The following is a 21,039-nucleotide window of genomic DNA, read 5'->3' as shown; positions in this document are numbered from 1 at the left end:
AATCGCACCCGACGTAGGATCAATGAAAAATAAGAAATTGCCTACATTACAGAAATTTTTTATGCCTTACGAAACTTCCGTATATTCCGGTCGAAACTTGGAGAGATCGCTTCATGATTTATTCCGCGGGCTCCGCATGGTCACGGTAGTCGTAACCACCACTAAACTCCGTCTACCCGAATCGAGGACGCGTCTGTTTCCATAAACCAAATTATTTTTATATCCAGGGATCTACGTTCTCTTGAATTAGTGATAAGCAAGGATGGCCACTCGATACGTCGCTGACCGCCCATACGACCCCTATGATATATCTAACGGATAGATAGCGAATCGCAATAGCGATTTCTCCATCCGTTGCCTATAATATGAGGGATTTGTTTCACTTTTTCTATCCCACGACAAATTCGCCCGTATCACGTTTAGTACGCTGAGGCATATATCTTATCACGCAGAAATTCATCTATACGAATATGAATGGAATAAAATTTAAGCGCTTGTCCATTTAAAAAATTATCCAAAATTTAAATTGTTCCACACGCTTATATTGTTAATTGTTAATTTCGGCGAAGTTTGCGCGCACCGTAGAACTTATGTCTCGCTAGAGATTCTAAGAGAGAACACACAATCAACATCACCGCTAAGTACTACAAATTACCGTCGACCGTGTATATCGTCGGTTTCATCGCTGATTCGCGGGAGGGTCGACAATGTTCGTGCGCACGGTCGTTAGTCGATCGTTTTGGGGATGGACATGGGAAATTCGGCCAGTTAGCCAAAACGTAACGATGCATCCAAGTCGAGAAATCGTTCCGGCGAGAGGCGAGATAGCGCGATTCGTGGAGGGTGCGTCGTCGAAGATAGGATACCCTCGAGAGCCGTAGAGGCCGTACACGACCTCGACCGGTGCGTGCTCGTCAAGGGTTACCGTATCCGAAAATGTAACTTATTTTGCGAAGACTGTCTATCGGAATGACACGATAATTTTCCGTCGCATTAAAAAATTCTAAAACAGTCTCTCCGAACGTTAAAAATAAATTGCAATAAGATCTGAAAATTTCTATCCTGATCGTTATTCTAATCAGTAGTCACAATTCTCTGTGATAATTATTACGCGCAGGGAGTACATAATTCTATAAAATATAAAATAACTATGAAAAGTCGCTTAATTTGTAAATTGATATCACGTATCACCGCGTATTGGGGACGATATCGGTTCAATTCACGTTATTGGAATAGAAATGGCCGTGTGTTTCCGTTAATTAATTTCGACACGCTACGCGCGTCTCGATTTCCCGCTAATGACTTAAATGGATTACCGGCTAATTCCCGCGGACGGCTACCACTCTCTGATCTGCCGGGTCGGGCTCGCGTGCACGCGTGCATCGCATAAACTTTTCAGACCCGGGCGTCGGTGCGGTCTATACGGGGAGAAAATTTTGCGGGGAGACACGAGACTACGCTGCCAAACGTAGCTAAGCCACGCACAAAGTGGACAAGGAGGAACGGGGGCGAGCACGCGGAAAGGGGGATAAGGAAAAGACGTAGAAGTGAAACGGAGGTTTCCAGCGTCGTCGACGGGACGTGTATCCGTTGGATTGCGGCCTCGTTCGAGGAATCCTCATGGGAGACCGCCATCTTGTTCTCCTACGTATCCGCTGCCCGCCAGCCCGATGTCCTGCCACTCCTTTGCATAAACTTAGGAACGGACGATGACGTTAGGGGGCAAAGACATTTATATCCTGGCCGTTCAATCGATTTGTTATGTGCATCGTAGAAAGCGAATCTAATGAAACGCCGGATATTGTCCTGCGCTCAAATTTGCCTGTTAATCTTGCGTATCCTCGAGTTTTTAAGTTCGTAAAAAAAATTTATAAGTAATATTAATTGAAAAATATATTTATCTCAGTTTTATCATGGTAAGACTCTGGTAATACTCTCATTTGTATTGTTCAGCTCTTATTTGTCAGCAAGGAAAGATTTAGATATATGTGTATATGTAGCGAATCACTATTTATCATAGATGTATCGCAATTGAGTCGTTTATAAATTCCACTGCGGTAAACACGCGGGGGTTTATGCGGTAAATGCGATATTTGTCCCACTTTTCCTCGCAGAGAAGAATTGCAGCAATCAAATTATGCTTATTGTATACACGATATTTTATGTATCAGAGCAAATGAGGTTCTTTCCGTTCATTGCGCCGTATACAATGTATACATTTTATCGGCTTTAATTGGATGCTACCGCATATTCCCGGTTAATTAATACGAAAAATTGCCAATGTTAATAACGCATGCATTACCTGTTTGGTACGGTCTGTTGCATCGGCACACGGACCGATGCACCGCGGTAGGGTCACTTGACCCAGGGTTCATATAGAGTGGGTGATATTAGCGTATTTTGTTGTAATTACCAAGCAGTCATTCGCGCTAACTGCGCCGCGATTCTCATTCGAATGCTTTATATCGTACGGACAAATTTCCGCTCCGCTCCTTTGAAACATTTATTCGCCGGCACCGCCCGCGCCGCCGACGGAAATTTACGATTATGGGCGCGGGTTTGGCGATTTTTCGTTACACGAGCGCAAAACTTTTATTCCCGCGATGACACTTTCCACGATATTCGTTTCGGCTTCGCGGCCAGTTAGCCGATACTCGAATCAGCGATCCGATTAAACTGCGCAGAATCACTTCTTCCATTTGAGAACCCCGCCGAGGGCAGGTAAATAACGAATTGAAAATCAATGGTATTACGAGATTATGCGTTTATTGGTAAAGAGCTAGCAGAGTTACCGATGCCCAGAGCAGTAATATCGAGTAATTGCGTAAACGCACCCGTATCCCACTGCGCGTAACCTCTCCCTCTAACAAAATCCCGCGGATACGTCCACCCTTTCGTATCCGGATATCCACCGCTGCTAACGGTGGCGTTTAAAATAATTATTGCGGCACTTTTTTTTACCGCGCGCGCTCGCGGCAATTGCTTATTATTCCCTTAAAAAATGGCCTGCAAAATTCAATGAGATTCAACTTTCATAATTGATGAGTGCGATTAGGATATTACTTAATATTTGCGTTGTGTAAACATAAAAGTGTTATTCGCGTTATTTCTTGCGCCACATCGAGCTAAATTATTTAAATGACAATTATACACGTCGTAAATTACGAACGAGCGGTATAGTGTAATATCTTAATCAAGTCCCGACTATAATGAAACTACCGTTTCTTTCGGCGGGAATGCGCATTAGGGGTCTTGTCCTACAGCGTTCTCGCAATATTAGCCGCGGCAGGATGTGTGTATTTCGCACATTAACGTGTTTGCAGAGGACTGATTCTGGATCCAGGCGCGACACATTGCGTGCAATATCCACTGTTTGTTTCACGCTGGCTTGATTCGGCCCGCCACGCTTCCATGTTTTCTCTGTAAATCCATTATTACACCGACGGCTTTCGAAACGTCGCGTAAACATCGCTGTCATTCATTTAAAATCATTCGCTCGTCCTGCGCGCTGTTATCCCAATACAAACGAAATCTCTGCTAATGTTAATTAAACCTCTGTTGTTTTATCGTTGGCAAACAGATGGATCAAATATATCGCAATATCTATATTAAAATATTAAAAAGACCGGAACAATTGTTACGTACGAATGTAATATTATGAAAAACAATCAACGGAAGATAAAGCCTGTTACGTTGATAAGTTGTTATATTCGCGCCGATGAATCTGTAACTTCATAATATCTTTCGCGGCATAATTACACGCATAGGAATAAGAATTAAATCAGTGGCAAGGTTGAAAACAGTGGCTGTTCGTCGTTGGTTCGTTCGACGGATAGCGGTAATTCCGTCACGTCGTAAAGGTTTTTATCGTCCTTGCCCTGTACGCTCATCCACTAGGATCTTTCGGTTCTAGCTAGACGCAAAGGCATTCCGTGTTTTCTCGTGTATCCTCACGCTTCGCTTTACCGACCCCGCGTCTTACACGTGCCGCTTGATTGTTCAGGTTTTATTATCACTCGGTACTCCCCGAGTCCTCGTTCATCCTAGCTATGTACATCACCCGTCGCGGGAACGACTTGCTATATCGTCGAACACGATGCCAGAAGATAATTGACCAGCAGTTTATTCTGTTAGTATCCGAGCGTTGTATTGTCGCATCCAAATAGAGAAAATTCGGAAGATTCGATTGGAACAGCCTACGTTAATGGACTTCATACATTAGCATCGACTATTTTGTAGTGTGATTACTAAACATCTTTTTATATATATTTCATACTGCATATACCGTTCACTTATAACCGATTGTATCCAGAAGTCTACGATCACTTATTATTATTATATGTTTAAAGTAATATTGGATTAATATATATAGAATATATAAATACACACGTGAATATTCCTCTGCACTTTTCTTTTACTTTGGTCAGAAAACACGTGCGAAGAAGTACAGAATTGTAAGGTGCGTATTTATGATTATAGCGCCGCATGTTTGCACGGCGGATGCATGCGCACCCCATTTTCGCTCCATAGCAAATGGAATTAGCGGGCGGTTTAGTTCGGCGGAGTCGCGAAATAGAGGTTGCATTTTTACGGGCGTATTAATACAGCCGGAAACGTACTATGATCGGGCTTGTAATGCAGCCCTAGGGGCCCGTGTGATATGATACATTTGCTTCGCATACAGGACAGCGAACGAGCGAGCGAGCGAGCTCGTCGGAAGAGGAGAGAGCGCGAGCGGGTGGCAAAGAGGGGTAAAGCGAGAGGGATCGAGAGGAACGAAACGGGTGGTGTGCTTCGCGTATAAGCGTGCTTGCATTTCATAACAAGGTACAAACAATACGCGGAAACGCGAGCAACAGCGTCACGGGGGGCATTCGCCGATAGTACTTGTCTGTACCTATCGAGGCGGTATTCAACCAATTATGTCTGTTTATTGTCAAACGCCCAGTTTGTTTACGCAGCTACGGTGTCGGGGCCTGTTACGTTAACAATATTGCTTGTTCATTTCGAAAGATTTAGTTACGCTACCGATATTTCTCTCTCTCTCTCTCAGCGATCAAACATATTAAATAAGATTAATATAAAAATGTTTTTTTTGTGTCATCTTAATCACGTATTATAATAAAAGAAATAAAATATAAAACCTAAAATATAATACTTTAATGTAAAGATATAACAAGTTATTATATTAATTGAAATTCTTGACTTGCTCGGGACACTTTCTCGAGTGCCTACCATGCGATTTTTTATTGATCTGACACGAATCACGGCATAGGCGATATAACGCAGTGTCGATGTTTCCAAACAAACATTCGGGACGTACAACCGGATTAATTGCAGAAATTGCTCATTGAACATTTCTTCCGCCAGGTGCCATTTTGAACGTCCAATGTCGCGCTCGAGAGAGGCACAATAGTCGTCCAACCGGTCCGGTTGGCCAGGACAATAGTACTTGATACGAAGGCAATGAGATGTCACCGACTATGAATTAGCGTCGTGGTCGAACTCGAGCAGGGGATCGAGGGTACCGAAAGGGGTTTCGGAAAGGGGTGATACGGCGAAGAGGCGGAATTCTTTTTGCGCGATCGGGTGTAAATGCGTTTTCCGAGACACATGGTATATAGCTCGTGCCTGCTTGATGGTGCAGTCAAACTTAAGATTTATGTGCTGTCAAACTGGTATTATTAATGTTCGATGACAGAAACAACAAAGGGACGAATCTCACTTTTCTCAGGTTTAAACAGCCTAAAATAACCTGAAATATTTGTGAAGGTATTTTGTGGTAGAAAAGGAACCCGGAGTGTTTTTGTCATCTTGTGAACATAAAAACTACAAAGCGAACATCACAAGTCAAATAATAAATTGTCATCACACTCATAAATTAACTAAAACTTATTTAGAAATAGAAATCTTTATATATACATATATATATATATATATGTATATATATATATATTATATATATATATACAATCAAATCTAGGTTTTTTCTGTATATTTAACAATTAAGTATAATTAATTATTTTTATTGATACCTTAGAATAAATACTAATTTATTTTTCAACAATTATTTACATAAAATAGAGCAATATCAACATATTGCACATAATACAAAGAAACTTACTGCTTAAATGTACAGAAAAAAAAACTAGATTCGATTTTTTAGCCAACTATCTCTGACTTTTAATAGAAACATTAAAAATATCTCACGTTAATGTCTTTTGAAGAAAGATGAATCTCGGAAAATCTGCGCACTCCCGTTGACAGGCGTTTACTAGAATATCCGGAAGGTAGGTAGGTATCCGTAAACGAACACATGGCTGATGGTTACGGTGAGTGAATACAGCACCCTCTGTTTGGATTATGGACTCGTAGTCTGGTGTCTATAAACAGAGAGGTACGGAATAGAAGAGGAATGGTACAGAGAGACAAGGCTTTGCGGCCGCTATGACAGATTGAGAGAGAAAGAGAGAGGCATCCTTTTGTGACCAACGAGGCGTTTCGATCCCTATACCCCATACCGAGCACAAAGGCTCTTTCTCTCGTTCTCTCGTTTGTATGTCGTCGTTCCTCTTACCATGTAGTACCTCACTGCGAGTTGGACGTCTTCATCATTTATGGAAAGTTTTCTGTCAGTGGCAGCGAGACACCTGTTACAGTTAAAAGCAAGAGTTAGAATGTCCATTGGATTGATTCGTAACATTCTTTTTACCAGAATCTCTGACACATTACTTTTGTCTTCTCGACAATAACCGTATATTTTGATTAACAAATTTCGATATAAATGTATGATTATCAATAAATTTATCGTTTTAATTAATATCTAAATTTAAATGTGCAGGATACGAAAATATTTCAGATGTGGATATACTGCTTTTATGTTGCAAATTGTAAACGCAACTAGTATAACAACATATTCCATAAAATATAATAAAAGTGATCATGTAAAGATATTCATATCGTATATCGCGTATACATAAAAGTAAAAAAACCATATAAGATATTCGCGGTACTGTTACGAACGAGGGTCGTTCAGATACGGGAATGACAATGCCTGGAGGCCAAAATGCACGTTAGAGACGCCTAACTGCCGTCTCTTATTGAAACATCATATCTGCTTACCTGTATGGAAACGGCCACTAACATTTATCCATAAAGAGAATGGTTGTGGTATGGCAACCATGTTCTATCCCCCCCCCCCGCTTCACCAATCGATACTCGCATCTCTCGAAGTCTTATCGAAAGTCTCGAAGTTTATTGCTCTTTTCCGCGATGCCGATTGGTTCTCTCGCTGCGCTTACGTCATGAGCGGCTGTCATGGCATATTTTGATTTTTGATAATTGTGTGTATCTGTTGTGTGTAACAGTAACAGATATAATATTAAAGTTAAAAAAAATAGCGCGCGCGTAGCCCGCGTCTGTGATGTCTAGTATTATAAACTTTATAAACTATATTATAAACTACACTTTTTATTATAAACATTATATAAAACTAAATTGTATTAAATTAAATTAACAAATTTTTGTACTATTTATGTGTTTACTACGCAATAAATATTTCATATAGCAAAAGAGCTTTTAAATTTTTTGGAGGCTTTTCTAGTTTCTCTGGCTACCTTTCTTCTGTAATTTAGAGAAGCAATGATTGTGTAATAATAATATAACTAAAATAAAATAAAATAAAATAAGATGAGCATTACTTCGCAAGATATAGTTTTGTTTGCACAAGTATATATGATATTATATTTGATGAAGCAAAACTCTTTTACGTCAGTAAAAGACTTTTATTGCGATCTTTGACGATTATTGAGTAAATAAAGCGTCATTGTACAAACGTTAATTGGTGAAACCACATAATCACAAAAATCGAGCCACTTGCTTCAATTGCAAACAGATGTGGTCATCCCATCATGAGTAAACTCCCCTCTCCTCTCGTGGCACGTTCACCCTTCTCTGTCATTTTCGCGGCTATCTCTCAAACTTGTTCAACAGAGAGATACTGCATCCACTTTGAGGGGCAACAGGGCCATCAGCGAGGGTGCTATCGGTATCCGTAGGGAGCATCAGATTTTAGACCGCAGTAGAACGGACAAGTGCATACTCTCTCCATTATAAACGTGCCTCCCGGCTTTACTTTCGAGTGCAACGAGCCATAAAGACCGCGTCATATGTGCATTTTCTATTATTGCTTTTGATCAGCGTATCAATTTCTCCTCTGACACCTTACTTTTGTCCGTAGCAACATAATATTCCTTTTTTTTCCATACACCAGCGGTGTTTCTTTCTTCTTCAATCATCGTTTTTTCACCCTCGTTTCATATTTATTAACTGTTATTATCATACAATTAAAAGAATTGTTATTGCAAAACAGTTAATATGCTTGTGTCGTCGCAAATTATAAATTACCCATGAATCGAAAATTGTTAATTCACACATGATGCTTACTGCTCTCGTGGGAGCTTGTTTAGTAATATGAAAATGTTTAATGATCGTCATTAATAACAATACGTAATGGGATTAAGTCAAGCAAATTAGCAATATTATATTTTTTCCCGTAGATACAGAAAGCGTGACATCTATTATTGTCACTTCCCATCCCCTCGTTTTCACGCTATTATACTCAAAATTATGAAAGATGTGACAACGACAAAGACAACGCGACAACTATTTTAAAATAATTATAATCTTAAACCGACGGATCAACGGACTAATCCTCAAAAACCATAAAATTTCGATATAATAAGACGATCTTACCTACTGTGATTCAGAAAAAGATAAATGTAGTCAAACAAAAGAGAAAAGATATGCCAAGAAGCATGCAAAACAAGATTTTGCGAGAATCGTCGGTTTATAACAAGATCCAGGCCTAAGGTGAAATGAATACAAATGACTTTGAATACCAGAACCGTATTTGGATGATCTTTCGTTCCAGGGATTATCTACTGTTACACTCCCTGCCCCTGCCTATAGCCGTACCCGTCCATCGTTGACCTTCTTGCTCTCGACCTTTTCTCGAAAAAATTTTACTCAGGAAGAAACTGTCAGAGCGTAGATAAAGAAAAGGGTTTGAAATAGGGGTTTTTGAAAGCTGAACAAAAAGAAACCATAAATCATAACTAGTAGCATTTCTCTACCGATTTAATCGTTTAAAATCACAAATAATATTCGTTTGAAGGAAATAAGCATCATTCAAATATTAGAGAATCATTCAAGAAATCATGTTCACAATCCTTTTAAACGGAGAACAAGTTTATTTTCCAAACGTCTTTCTATGGCTTAGGCGATTTAACAAAGAGAAGAACAATTTTTGCGAAAAAATCTCAAAGAATAGGCAACTAAACCGTTTAGTTTATTAAAAATTCTCTTTGTAGCTTAAAAAAGGAAAAAAATGCTTTTGGAAATATTTCTTGCATAGTTGCTGCTACATCTGCTATGTACTTGTACTATTTTTTAAATAATCAGCAATCGTATATGGAAATCTCACAAAACAACGAGCAACATCAACAGATTGGTGATATATCCTATAGAGTAGTCTCTCGAGTTTTGATAAATTTTCAGGCAAGCTCTGCTTGTGTGTGTGTAGGTGGTTGGGGGAAGAGCGTATAAATAAATCTTATCATGATCGCGACTTTTAGCATATTTCGCCAATTAAAATACCCGGCGACGTTTTACGAGCTGGCGTAAGCCAGTCTCCCACACTTCGTTGTGTTCCCAATGGTGTCCTTGTTTCGTGCTACGCGAGGTGAATTTACTTCGTTGCTTTAAATGCAAATCTGACATTGGCGGGGAAATCTACCTTGAGCGATGCCCAGCAATGGTATTTAGATCGTCGGTCGGTTGAGTAACCATTGATTTTGACCAAGAATTATTAAACATAGAAATACACACAAATATTAGTTTTATCATTTTAAAATAGATCTAGTAAAATAATAAATTATAATTGTGTAATTACTATGATAAAGAAGGTAGACGTTGCGATAAAAAGTTTATTAAAAAGTCACGGAAAGTTTATTAGATTTTATCGTTTTAATAAGTTTAGTACTTGAAGAAACTCTCAGGAGATGCCGATTATAATTAAAAGTGATACGCTTGACAAAGGAAATTACATCACAGGTAATTTTCTTCGTCAGCAAAGAACTTGCGCTCTTACCTACAAGCGCGAAATGTGCTACTTTTCTTTTTATTAATATCGAAAGTCTTCACAAATTTTTAAAAGTTATTGTCAATATCACAATTGTAACAATTCATATATATATTATTTCCAGTTATAAATTATATCAACATAAGTTATATAAATTTGAATTGTGAATTATACGTTATTTAATCTGAAATGACTCTTTATCGCAATCTTACCTCGTATATTCTTCTTTAAATGTATAAACTTTATCTTGGTTTTATCAGCAAAATTTCACTATTTTATAAAGAAGTTGCTTAAAAAAAATACACTGCCAACTCGCTCAAATGACGTATACGCACACAGATCAAACTTAAAACACTGCCGGGAGGCATTCGGCATATCGTCTCCAGCATTAAGCAGGGCACAGTGAGAGGAGTGAAGAGAGAAAACCGTTTTCAAAAGTCGGATCCAAGCCACGGTGGTGGTGATGTGACCTACCCGTAGGAGGGTGGAGGGACGTTTCCAGAGCGTGGTTTAGGGTAGATAGGGGCGAAAGTCACTGCACAGCCCCTGTGGGGGCCACTAGCCGGCTTCGTGCCTTCGTCGCGACTTCAGGAACTCCTGTTGCCGACTCTGCTGAAAGCTGTACACTTGGAGAACCGGCGGTGCGGGATGGCGGGGCAGGAAAGTGGACAACGTCCTGTGAAAAAATAGAACGCTTTGACCATCCGTCGTAAATCTCAATTTTTCATGGATATTTTTGAAAATTTACACACGCACACACACGATCAGCGTAGCCTAACTTTATACATATATATTTATGTATATGTTACGTTTAAAAATCAATAAAAATTTCTGTAACAATTTTTATAAGACGATATATCAGGAGAAGAAAATGTACTTATGTTATATAACATAAAATCTTTAAGATAATCACATTCATGAGGGGCTTACAGGGAGTATGATGTTAAGGGATGTTGGACGTCCCGAAGGTGTCCGAACTTCGTTCTCTTTGCCTATAGACGCATTGCCCTATCTCCCTCTTTGTGCGCTGTCGGTATCGCGCGAGTGCCATGGGTGTTAAACTTTATTAATATCCTTATCAAAAACGGCGACGTGGATAACTGCGGTAGTTGCAGTTCGCGGGATTCGGAAGTTCCGCTGCTCCTCTCTGTTCGAGAATAGTTCCTGGGGTTTCTCCCGTGGGCGCCGTGGCCAGCCGTTGGGTTTGCGAGTCCTGAAGGACTCGTCCGTATCTCTGGCAAACTATCGTTCGGGACGTGTACAAGAGGCGGGACGTAGTAGTCGACGTAGTTATATACTGTTCCGTGCGCGTACTCTTGTCGAGATTTGGAATTAAAGTTTCGCGAAGAAATCCGTAAGTATCAGATGGCAATTTTTAAATGGCAAGTTGAAACGAATTCTCTACTTAAAATATTACATATATTTTTATATCTACAGATATGAAATAGATAAGTATAATTTTGTGCGAGTGTGTATGTGTTCTAATTTTGTATTAAATAATTAAAAGTATAATTACTTTAAAAATATATCATTTACCTCTTAATATATTAACATTAATTCTCTATTGCATATATACATATAGTTACAATATATATCTTTCTAATATTTTTCTAGTGCAATATATGCATGTAAATTAAAGTAAGAAACATAATATGGAACAGTAATGGTAAACATCTCACGTTTGTGCTTGACTAATGACAGTGGTGACATGACGACGCGTTAACATATTACGACTTTTGAGAACATTTAGGGCCTTTAAAGCCCTTTACGATCTCGTAAATGACGTAAACAAAGGAAAATGGATTCTCGATGTCGTCGACAAAGACTTTTAGTTGATGTATTTTCGAAAAATCAATCATAGTCAGCAAAGATAATTCTTGTAACTTTGCACGTTTAACTTTTACTATATATATAAATTACTCTAATTGTAAATTATAGATTTTGATATATCGTAGCATATAATAAATGTACTTTTTTAAAGTACGCAAAGATAACATTTTAGTATTTTAATTCCATTTAATTAAATTATCGAATCAACTTCAGTATAATAATGGAACACAATTTTTTATGCGTTATTTTACGTTAAACTGATTTAATGTTCAAGCTTTGGAAAGAATAGTCCCAATAGAGAAGAAAAAAATTCTACAACTTGAAGACCTGTAATCCCGCAGGATAAAAAATGCATTTAAAAAATTAAACTTTATTATGCTTATATTTAGTACTCCTGATATGTATGTAAAATGATATGCTTGGGTATTTTTCCAAGCGATCTTTGTAAATTGTGAAACAAATCAGCGACGTTTAAAAAAAAAGTTAATTGCTTACATCCAATTACACACTATCTTGAATACGCGGTAGTCTCTGCGGATGTCTCAAACTAATCTTGTTATAAACATGAAAGAGAAACATTCTGCTGAATTATCGACAAAAATATAACATGAAAAATCTGATAATATAAGAAAGCTTTATCCGACCGTTAATCCTACGTTATGGATTATCAAATTTCTACAGTTTTTTTTTTAATTTTTTTGTTAACATTACCAAATATTTTATTTTTTATATAATATACTATTTCTGTTACAGCTATTTATTATTTTATAAAGAAACACGACGACTTTGACGATGAATCACGGTTGACCACTTGCGAGAATTTAGTTAATTCTAATCACTCATTGGCGACGAAAGGCTAGTGCGCTTTGCATGATGGTAGGGAGTAGGTAACGAGGACTGTCCTGTAACCCACGCCAGTAAAGTTATGATGGTTTATGAATACTAGCGTAACGAATGCTATGGTAACCCCACGCACCCTACTGAATGGCGCGCCGTTATGCCATAATACGAAACTATAACGCGTGATTTTCTATGCTGAAAATTGTTTTACGCCTATAAATAGAACCTGCTGTGCAGCGACAGTTGGCGCATAAAACTATAATGACTACCGATATGCCCTTCTTTTTCTTGTGCAATCGGAGCATATAAATAAAATACGATTAATTAAAATTAACAAGATGCATTTTCATAAATTGAAGTCTTTTCCGTGTCGTAATACGTGAACTTAAGAATTTAAGATAATGTATAAAATACCAAGAAGATAATTGTAAGATGTCACTTGACAAAATTATGTAGTAATGTATTTTGATGTAAAAATTGTGATGAATTAAATTATTATTTGGAGGATATCTTCTTATCTTATCTTGAGTTAATTTAACGAGTTTGTCGTGCATTGTCTAAACACGTTAATTATTATACATGCTTATCTCTTGCATTGTATTTGAAATTAAATAGTCATTGACTCTTTTAAGGTAGAAATCTGGTTTTTTAAGAATTATTTTAAGAATGATAGTAATCTGTTTTTTTTTGTTTTTTTTTTTACAGATCGACAATTATTGTTGCAAACCAGTAGATGAGTATCAAGTATAATATACGAGCTTTAGCAGGTACAGCAGTACAATGCGTTCTAATGCCGAATTCGCTAGTCAAGCATTCAGAGACATGACGTATCGTTGACACAGCTACGGGGGGTACGATAGCTGGCAATTTGTAAAAGGAACCCCCGTGGAGGGGATGTTACATAGTCGCATTTAGCTTAGGGCGCAATATGCTATGGCACTTGATTAAAACGCCATGGTGCAGTCTTTGCAGTATAAAACACTTCTAAGTGGCGATGCAAGGGGATGACTCCGCAGAAGTTAATTTATCCTTTGAATTGAAAGGAAAAATGTTAGAAGTAGATGCTATTTACACATTTTAAACTTTTATCTCTTGCCTGTAAGTTATGCAAAATTTGTCAAACAATCTTTTACATGTGAAAATGAAATATTAATATTTTAGATAGTAAATTTAACAAAATTAAAAAATTTTTGTAAAAAAAGAAAATTAAGAATATTTAGAAAAGTTAATCAATATTGCTACATAATTCTTTGTATATCTTTAGCTATATATATTGCTTACGTTCCTTTCTCTTAGAATGCACTATTTACGGGCCATACGGTCAGTCGTAGCATCACGTAATATGATGTAGCAACGTATTATACAGCATCGAGAGAGCTCTAACAGGATACACCGACAGATGGAAGTGTTAATAATAGATGGTTGCGCCCCTCGCGCTGATGGTTGGTGAATCGTATTATTAAAGACAAACATTATTTTGTAAGAAAAGGAAATTTGTGCACAGCGTACTTAATTAACTTGAAAATTATCACGCTTCTCTATATCTGATTCAGATATATTATAGATTATAGACACACAGCGGTAAATCCTTGTAAACCAACTTCACAAAAGACAAAATCCGCGCGGTCAAAGGTAGTCTTAAAATTCCGTCCAGCTAATAAAATGACCGTATTAGCATCTTAAGACATTACTTAAGATGGTCTTGAAATAAGATCCGACTATATGAATACCGGCCAAAAATACTTTAATCTTTTAAAGTCACCACGAGAAATATGTGGTTGTGGTTGGACTGGTTGGCCATAATACAGGCCTTTAAAGATCGGTAATGGTAATACTTATAGGTATTGACCAAAGTCGATCGTTAGCTTAGGTATAGGAAAGGATTGAGATAATATAGGCTATAATTGTAATCCAACGTTTCTGTCGTATTGTGGTCAGGACGGAAGCGGAAAATGAGCGAACCGCGGGAGGCAACGAAGGAACAGGAAGGACGGGAGGAGGATTTGAGGGTCCGGTGCGAAGCTGGGCCGAAGGCAGGACGACATAATGGACACATTAGTGCCTGGCCTCCAGTTTAATTAGTTTACATTACCGTGGCATCGTCACCACCGCGAAGGGGTTGGCCGCGGACGGGAAGGAGAGACCAAGAGTGAGAGCGGTAACGAGAGAGAGCGCGCGCACGCGGCACCGTAGGGGCAGGCCAGGTTGATTAATCGGGAAAGTTTGATGCGAGTTGACGGAGACGCTAATCACGCCTCGTAACCGAATAATACTGCGCGCTCTAACTTGCAATATTCATGAACCGCTCGACGTACACGTAGCAAACGGAATTCATTATCAACGACACTCGTTAAATATCGTTGCTCGGGTAGAAGCGTGGAGGCGCGCTTCACTCTACAAATCCCCTCTTTCGATTCTGCACTTCTGCCTATAAATCACCTCGGTATAGAAAAGTGAAGTTCTTCAAAGGAATATCTGTGTCATTAAAGAGTTAAGAGCGATAAATCGAGTTTTTGCGTCGTGTTTCATTTGTTTCTGTAAGACAGTAATAAACGGATATGCGGAAAGTTGTTCAAACTTTTTTATGTTAAAAGTACACAGGAAGCATTTTAGGCGCATCGCAGTTCTCGAAAGCACGTTGACCTAGTTCGCGTTGCCGGTGCGAACGCGATGCTAACCAACGGATTACACCGTGTCACCACGTTGCGCGGCACAAATAAACGCGCGGAGATTGAAAGGATTACGACGTCCGCGGGTGAAGCGAGGGGCGCGGATCCGCGTGCACCACGCAAACGAGCGAAACGAGAAAGAGGCGCGGCATAGTTCATTTAATTACAAATTCCATTAAAATGAATGCCAGTTCAGAAACAAACTCCACATATCTGCATTAAGCCGCGGGGCAACATGTCTTAATCAGGTTAATATAAATATGAAATATGCAGCGAGTGTTAGCCACGGGTTGCTCGCGGGTAAAGGGTTGCGTGGACGTAGCCCGGGCATACGTGGTGCCACCACCTTACGACTCCTGGGGGGCGCCTTCATATTAACCCTTGCATATTAAGCGCGCGATAACCGGATTCTCTAATATTAACGTTGTCACTCGACGCTCGCCGTGGCGTCAACTTACTCGGCGGTCCTTACCAAATGCCATTTACCCGAAGACGGATCCATCTCGCTGACGAAATAATGCACGAGCCGCGTGCCATTGCTCGCCCGCGGGTAAATCTTGACGGCTTGCGGTCGCTTTTGGCACGAGGATGAAGCGAACGTTTATACATAGAAACGAAATAAAACCGTGTCAATGTGCATAACGTAAATTGTATCTGTACAATTGTTCGTGTAACCTAAAAATCTTTTGCTAGAAAGATTTAGATTTGTTAGAAATAAAATACGTATTTCGTATTATTAAATGCTGTCTCAATCTTTGAAAATCTTTCAAATACAATCATTTCCGAAGAAGGTATCCTATCAGCGCGCGGCAAAATTACGTGGCACAAGGTATTTGTCGACGCGTGTAGTGTAAACTTTAATCAAGCCGTGCCCGGGTCAGAGAGCAAAAAATGCCCGAGAGAAAAAGTGCGCAGGAGTGAAAAACCAAAGGAATGCAAACATTTCGCTCGGCTCGATATTTTTCAATATAGCAGCGACGCCGTTAGTCTGACCACCAGGGGAAATCTGGCACGGTCTCCGAGACTGGACGATATTATAAATATTAGATCAATTAAGAATTAACAAACGGTCACCGTCCCACCTTTGAGTAACGAAAAGTAACGACTTTATAAGTCACATATGGTTTCGCGTGTTCGTATGTGCAAGTGTCAAACATCGTGGCACGTATAGAAAAGAGAGAGAAAGAGAGAGAAAAAAAGAGGAAAAGAGAGGAAGAGAGAAAACAGCCGCGAGAGAAAGAGGGTGACATGGAAGAACGGCAGAATGCGACAGAGAGAAAGAGAGAACGGAGAACGAGAGAAAGAACGTTCGTGCATAGTCCCAAAGTCCCAGAGCCGATCCTGCCAAGTTATTTAAATTCAAATTCGAAATATCGTCGGGGGTTGCTAACATATTGTTTGTTTCGTTTGGACCGCGGCGATAGTGAGAGGGTGAAGGCTATCTCGCGGCCAAAAATATCCCCCTCCTCGAGCCTCGTGTCCGATTGTCACACAAGTTCTGCACCGGTAAAAACAGACCTCTCTCGACGATTTATATTCATCTCATTATAACCGCTCGTAAATCCCACTCGTGTTTTGTGCAGTAAATTAAGGAAAAAAAAAGAGAGGAAAATCACTCCGTCAAAATTGTCGATATAAGTAAAATATCGTATATATAACAGAACCCTTTTTAATCTGATATTCGTAGTACGTTTCACATCTTTTACGTTTCATGTCTTTCGCGCCTGTCCAGACCTTATTTGCATACGTAAACGAACGCAATACGCTACGTACGTTGCCGGAGTTTCAGCACGGCACCGATGTCATGTTCGCGTACACGGTATATTCCCTATCCCTTAACAATTTGCTGCTAACATGCCGAGGAAACCCGCTCGCGCGACCGTTCTACGACCCTGTACAGATCTACAGGCCTCTTCAAAGTTTCAGATCCTCCACGTCCGTCGAACAGCAAATGTAAATTGCCGTGCGGCATCCTGCGCTTCATATTCATACCTTGTTCCGACGACCTTCATTATTGCGTTCATCGCGATCGTAGATTATAATATTGCTCGAAATATATAACGCGACAAAGACGTTCAAAGAGTGAGCTGAGAGTCATATGTTTTGCCTATTAAAAGAAAAAGTGAACACAAATACGCCGCCCCCTAATATTGTCAAGTATCAGACGGCAGGGAAGATGATATAGTCGTACGGGCGAGATAGAGGTCCGGAAGCTTTTTAAGCTTTCGTTGCCACTTGTGCGGGTCAGTCTGCAAAAAGACTTAATTAATGACCAGCCTCTCCCTAAGGACGTCCATGGGACAGCGCGGAGGAGAGACGAGGTGAGCGAGAAGTAGTGAGATGACGGAGTGCCCTCCGAGGAACGACCCTCGATGCAAACTCCTCGTATGAATATGTCTCTGCTAATTCAAACTTCGTCCCAGAGGTAGATGCCGCCTGTTTACGGGGAATATTAAAAACTTTAACGTCGTCTGCTTGACCGGCTCCGTCGAAAGCGCCGTTGCGACATGTGCGTACTCATAGATATGCATAAGTCTTCGCTGCTAAATGTGCATCGCGAAACAGATCGTTACTGACCAACTCTCGTTTTTATCGCGAAATCTTCTCACGATGTTTCGAAGCTTATCTTTTGAGCTTGGAAAGCATTTGAGAACGAAGTTTTCCTACTGACGGCTCCATCACAATTTAACGCGGTCATTCCGTACTTTCTTTCCGCGTTTACTGCTACTCGGTAATTTTACGAGCCGTCTTTTTTCCGCCAAGATACGATCGCGGCGTATAAGGGTGCCGTCGAGACATGTACAATTCAGTTAGAGGTGCCGTAAGGGCGGTTTTACGTCATATCGTACCACCTTGGTCCTCGTTCCCGCCGCCTTCTCCGGCCGATATTTTATTTAGGCGATAATTGAAAATTCCACGGAATACGACCGATGGATTTGTCACCAAGGAAGGTTTTACACCTACCTTGAATTTCCCATAGCACCTCCTGCACCGTCGAGCGACGCTTCTTCCCTCCGTCGTGCTATGGTGTGAAGTACGGCGGAAAGTGAGAGGGATTGTCCAAGGAGATGGCAATATCACGGCTTTATTGACCGCCCCACGATGCTGTTTCGATAATCATGCATCTGCTTCAAAAATCTGTACATTAACATTCGTTTAACATTTAGTTTTAATAAATAATTCCAATTACACATACATGTACTGCCATATTAAAAGAATGTGAAAATAATGTTAAAATAGGATAAACATAGATGTCCTCTGTAACCGTATAAAATTACTTAAAAAAAAAAAAAGATGCGAACATATCTATTATTTAATGTTCATTTATCTCCGCATTTGCACAAAATATTTATTCATTATATCTTGCAACAAGGATATTCTATCTTTTGGAAGAGATGTTTATTTCGGAATCGAATTCATCTTTTCGACGTTTTCCCGCTCGTTGGCGTTCGTCAGAGACCGATACATCTTAGCGGGTGGCCCAGTAACGCGCGGTAGAAGCGACGAAAATTTGGCGGTCGGTCTGATGTGGAAGCGAAGAAACACACCCCGCACTTACCGCGGCGAACGTGAGCGGATACGTGGAAACGTGAAAACGTGTGGAGGAAAAGCGTGTGGAGGTTGGAACGAGAGTGAGGTCAGGGGTGAGGGCGAGTGTGGATTGAGGGGACCCCATGGAGTCGTGAAATCCATCAGGCCAGGCCTCGAGCCCCGTTTGCTGGCGCTACTTACGGCGGTGCGGCAGGAACGGCATCAACGGGACTGAGGAGACTTGGAAGATGTCGAGATGGCGGAGGGGCTTGAGGGCCAAGAATAAAATATCATCCACGGTATGTCCCCTTTGAGAACGCAACATATTTCTCCATCCTCTCCGGTTTTTGCTCTTTCGCATTTCTCTCTCCGGATCTCTCACCTATTCCTTCTTCTTCCTTCTACCGCGCATTCTTAGCGCGAGTCTGCCGCAAAGAGTGCACGAGTTGTCATTCGTATTCTTAAATTCGACGACACCGCCGGTGACGCGCGGTGCCATGCACGCGCATCCAGGATTCCGTCATCGAGTTTTCAAAGAAACGCTGATGGAGTTGGAGATGCAGAATCGTCGCGGGCGCATTTTGAAATTTGCACGATATCTTATCAAGCATTCAGGGATCTCGGCTATAAATATCGTGACGGATGTGTTAAAGTATGCCTCGAAATACATACGGTTTTGGGATTGAATAACGTACCATTCAAATCGTATTTAATGAGAATGACTGACAAAGAAATATTAAAATTAATTTCTGTTGATATCACAGGCAAATTATACGTTTGTTACAATAGTAGAGAAGTGCATTCGTTCTTCTTACTTGCTTTTTCTCGCCATTTCGGACCAATCCAGAAACTATAAAATCGCGTGTCCCCGAGCTTCTTCGGCGAAATGCTTCGCCCGGGGAATCGCGCGAAGACAAGGACGCGAGAGAAGAGGCGGTCCTTAAATCTGAAAAATTAAATTATATCGCCGTAAAGAACGATGCCCGAGGGTTTAGTGTCTCGTAGATGGGGCCGACTGACGTGTATACGGCGCGGAGATCGTTGAATAAAAACAGCATTAGTCCGTGCATAATGTATGGATGATGGCGACGTGTCTTGTACCAGCGCGACTCGTACGGCGAGAAGGAGAGGGGGTTGGAAAGCTCAGACCAAGTAGCCGACTAGCTAAGGGAGCTATACGAGAATGCTGGGAGTCGTAAAGCTCGCGACTGCTCGCACCTCGCCCGTTATAATAATTTAGTTCATGAAATTCATCCCGGTACCTCCTCTCGTCCCAAGTAGTTGTCGCACTGCACTGTCCAGAGATGCACAAGTAACAATATCAATTACATGCACTTAACAAAAAGATACATTGTGTATAAGAAACAAATGCTTAAGTATACAATAAAAGTATATAATAAAAGACAATTATCAGCCGAGTGTGTTTTGAGATAAACATGTAACCGATAAGATTCTTTTCTGATTCGGTGGAGATTTCAATTCTAGCCTTGAAGAAATCCTGGCGCGGTGAAAGAATGTTTCAATGAGCGCGGCGGTGAAAGAAATCACAGATATATAGCTGCCATACAGAATCACGCGGAAGACATCGCCGACGAAGAATTTCGATATAAAATCAACGAAAAGAGCAGGCGGGCGCGGTGGTAGGACACCTACCGCGGACAAAAAAAAATGTATTATTACAGGGCGGCACGAAATACCGATTTGATTTATCAAACGGGAAATCCTATCATCTCCATACTACAGGACTTTTCACTCCGGGTCTTTGATTAAAATGCGAGCTTAATCATCGCACTCTGCAGCCACCTGGGGACTTTGCTCGTCGCTCGCTATCTCCTACCTCCCCCCTCCCCATGTCCTTCACCCTCCGATACAGGGCCTCTACCTTTTCTTTCCCTACTACGTCTCAACGAAAGCTGGAAAACCTGAAGGATAATGCATGACGCGGTCTTTTGTTGCTCCGCGGTGACAGAGAGGCGAGGTATGACGAGGAGAAATAAGCAGAGAGTCTTCCTGCCTTCCTGTTTTAAG

The 21,039-nt window shown here is 40.4% G+C and overlaps 1 protein-coding gene across 1 annotated transcript in view; it reads right to left on the bottom strand.

Annotated features, from left to right (window-relative positions):
* Kn (EBF transcription factor knot) overlaps positions 1-21,039 on the bottom strand; it is a 128,018-nt gene that overhangs the window by 80,106 nt on the left and 26,873 nt on the right. The window contains exons 7-10 of the mRNA XM_077403208.1: positions 18,445-18,618; positions 10,616-10,817; positions 6,578-6,650; positions 6,211-6,383 (exon numbers count right to left, since the gene is read on the bottom strand). The gene's annotated coding sequence lies outside the window, so the exon portion shown is untranslated. The remainder of the gene's footprint in view (positions 1-6,210; positions 6,384-6,577; positions 6,651-10,615; positions 10,818-18,444; positions 18,619-21,039) is intronic.

This window comes from Temnothorax americanus, unplaced genomic scaffold, assembly GCF_048541705.1.
Source record: "Temnothorax americanus isolate GAGA-0224 unplaced genomic scaffold, ASM4854170v1 Scaffold17, whole genome shotgun sequence".
In the NCBI taxonomy this organism is placed as follows: Eukaryota; Metazoa; Arthropoda; class Insecta; order Hymenoptera; family Formicidae; genus Temnothorax; species Temnothorax americanus.
The sequence above is the reverse complement of the archived record's forward strand: the minus strand, read 5'-3'. Positions and strand labels throughout refer to the sequence as shown.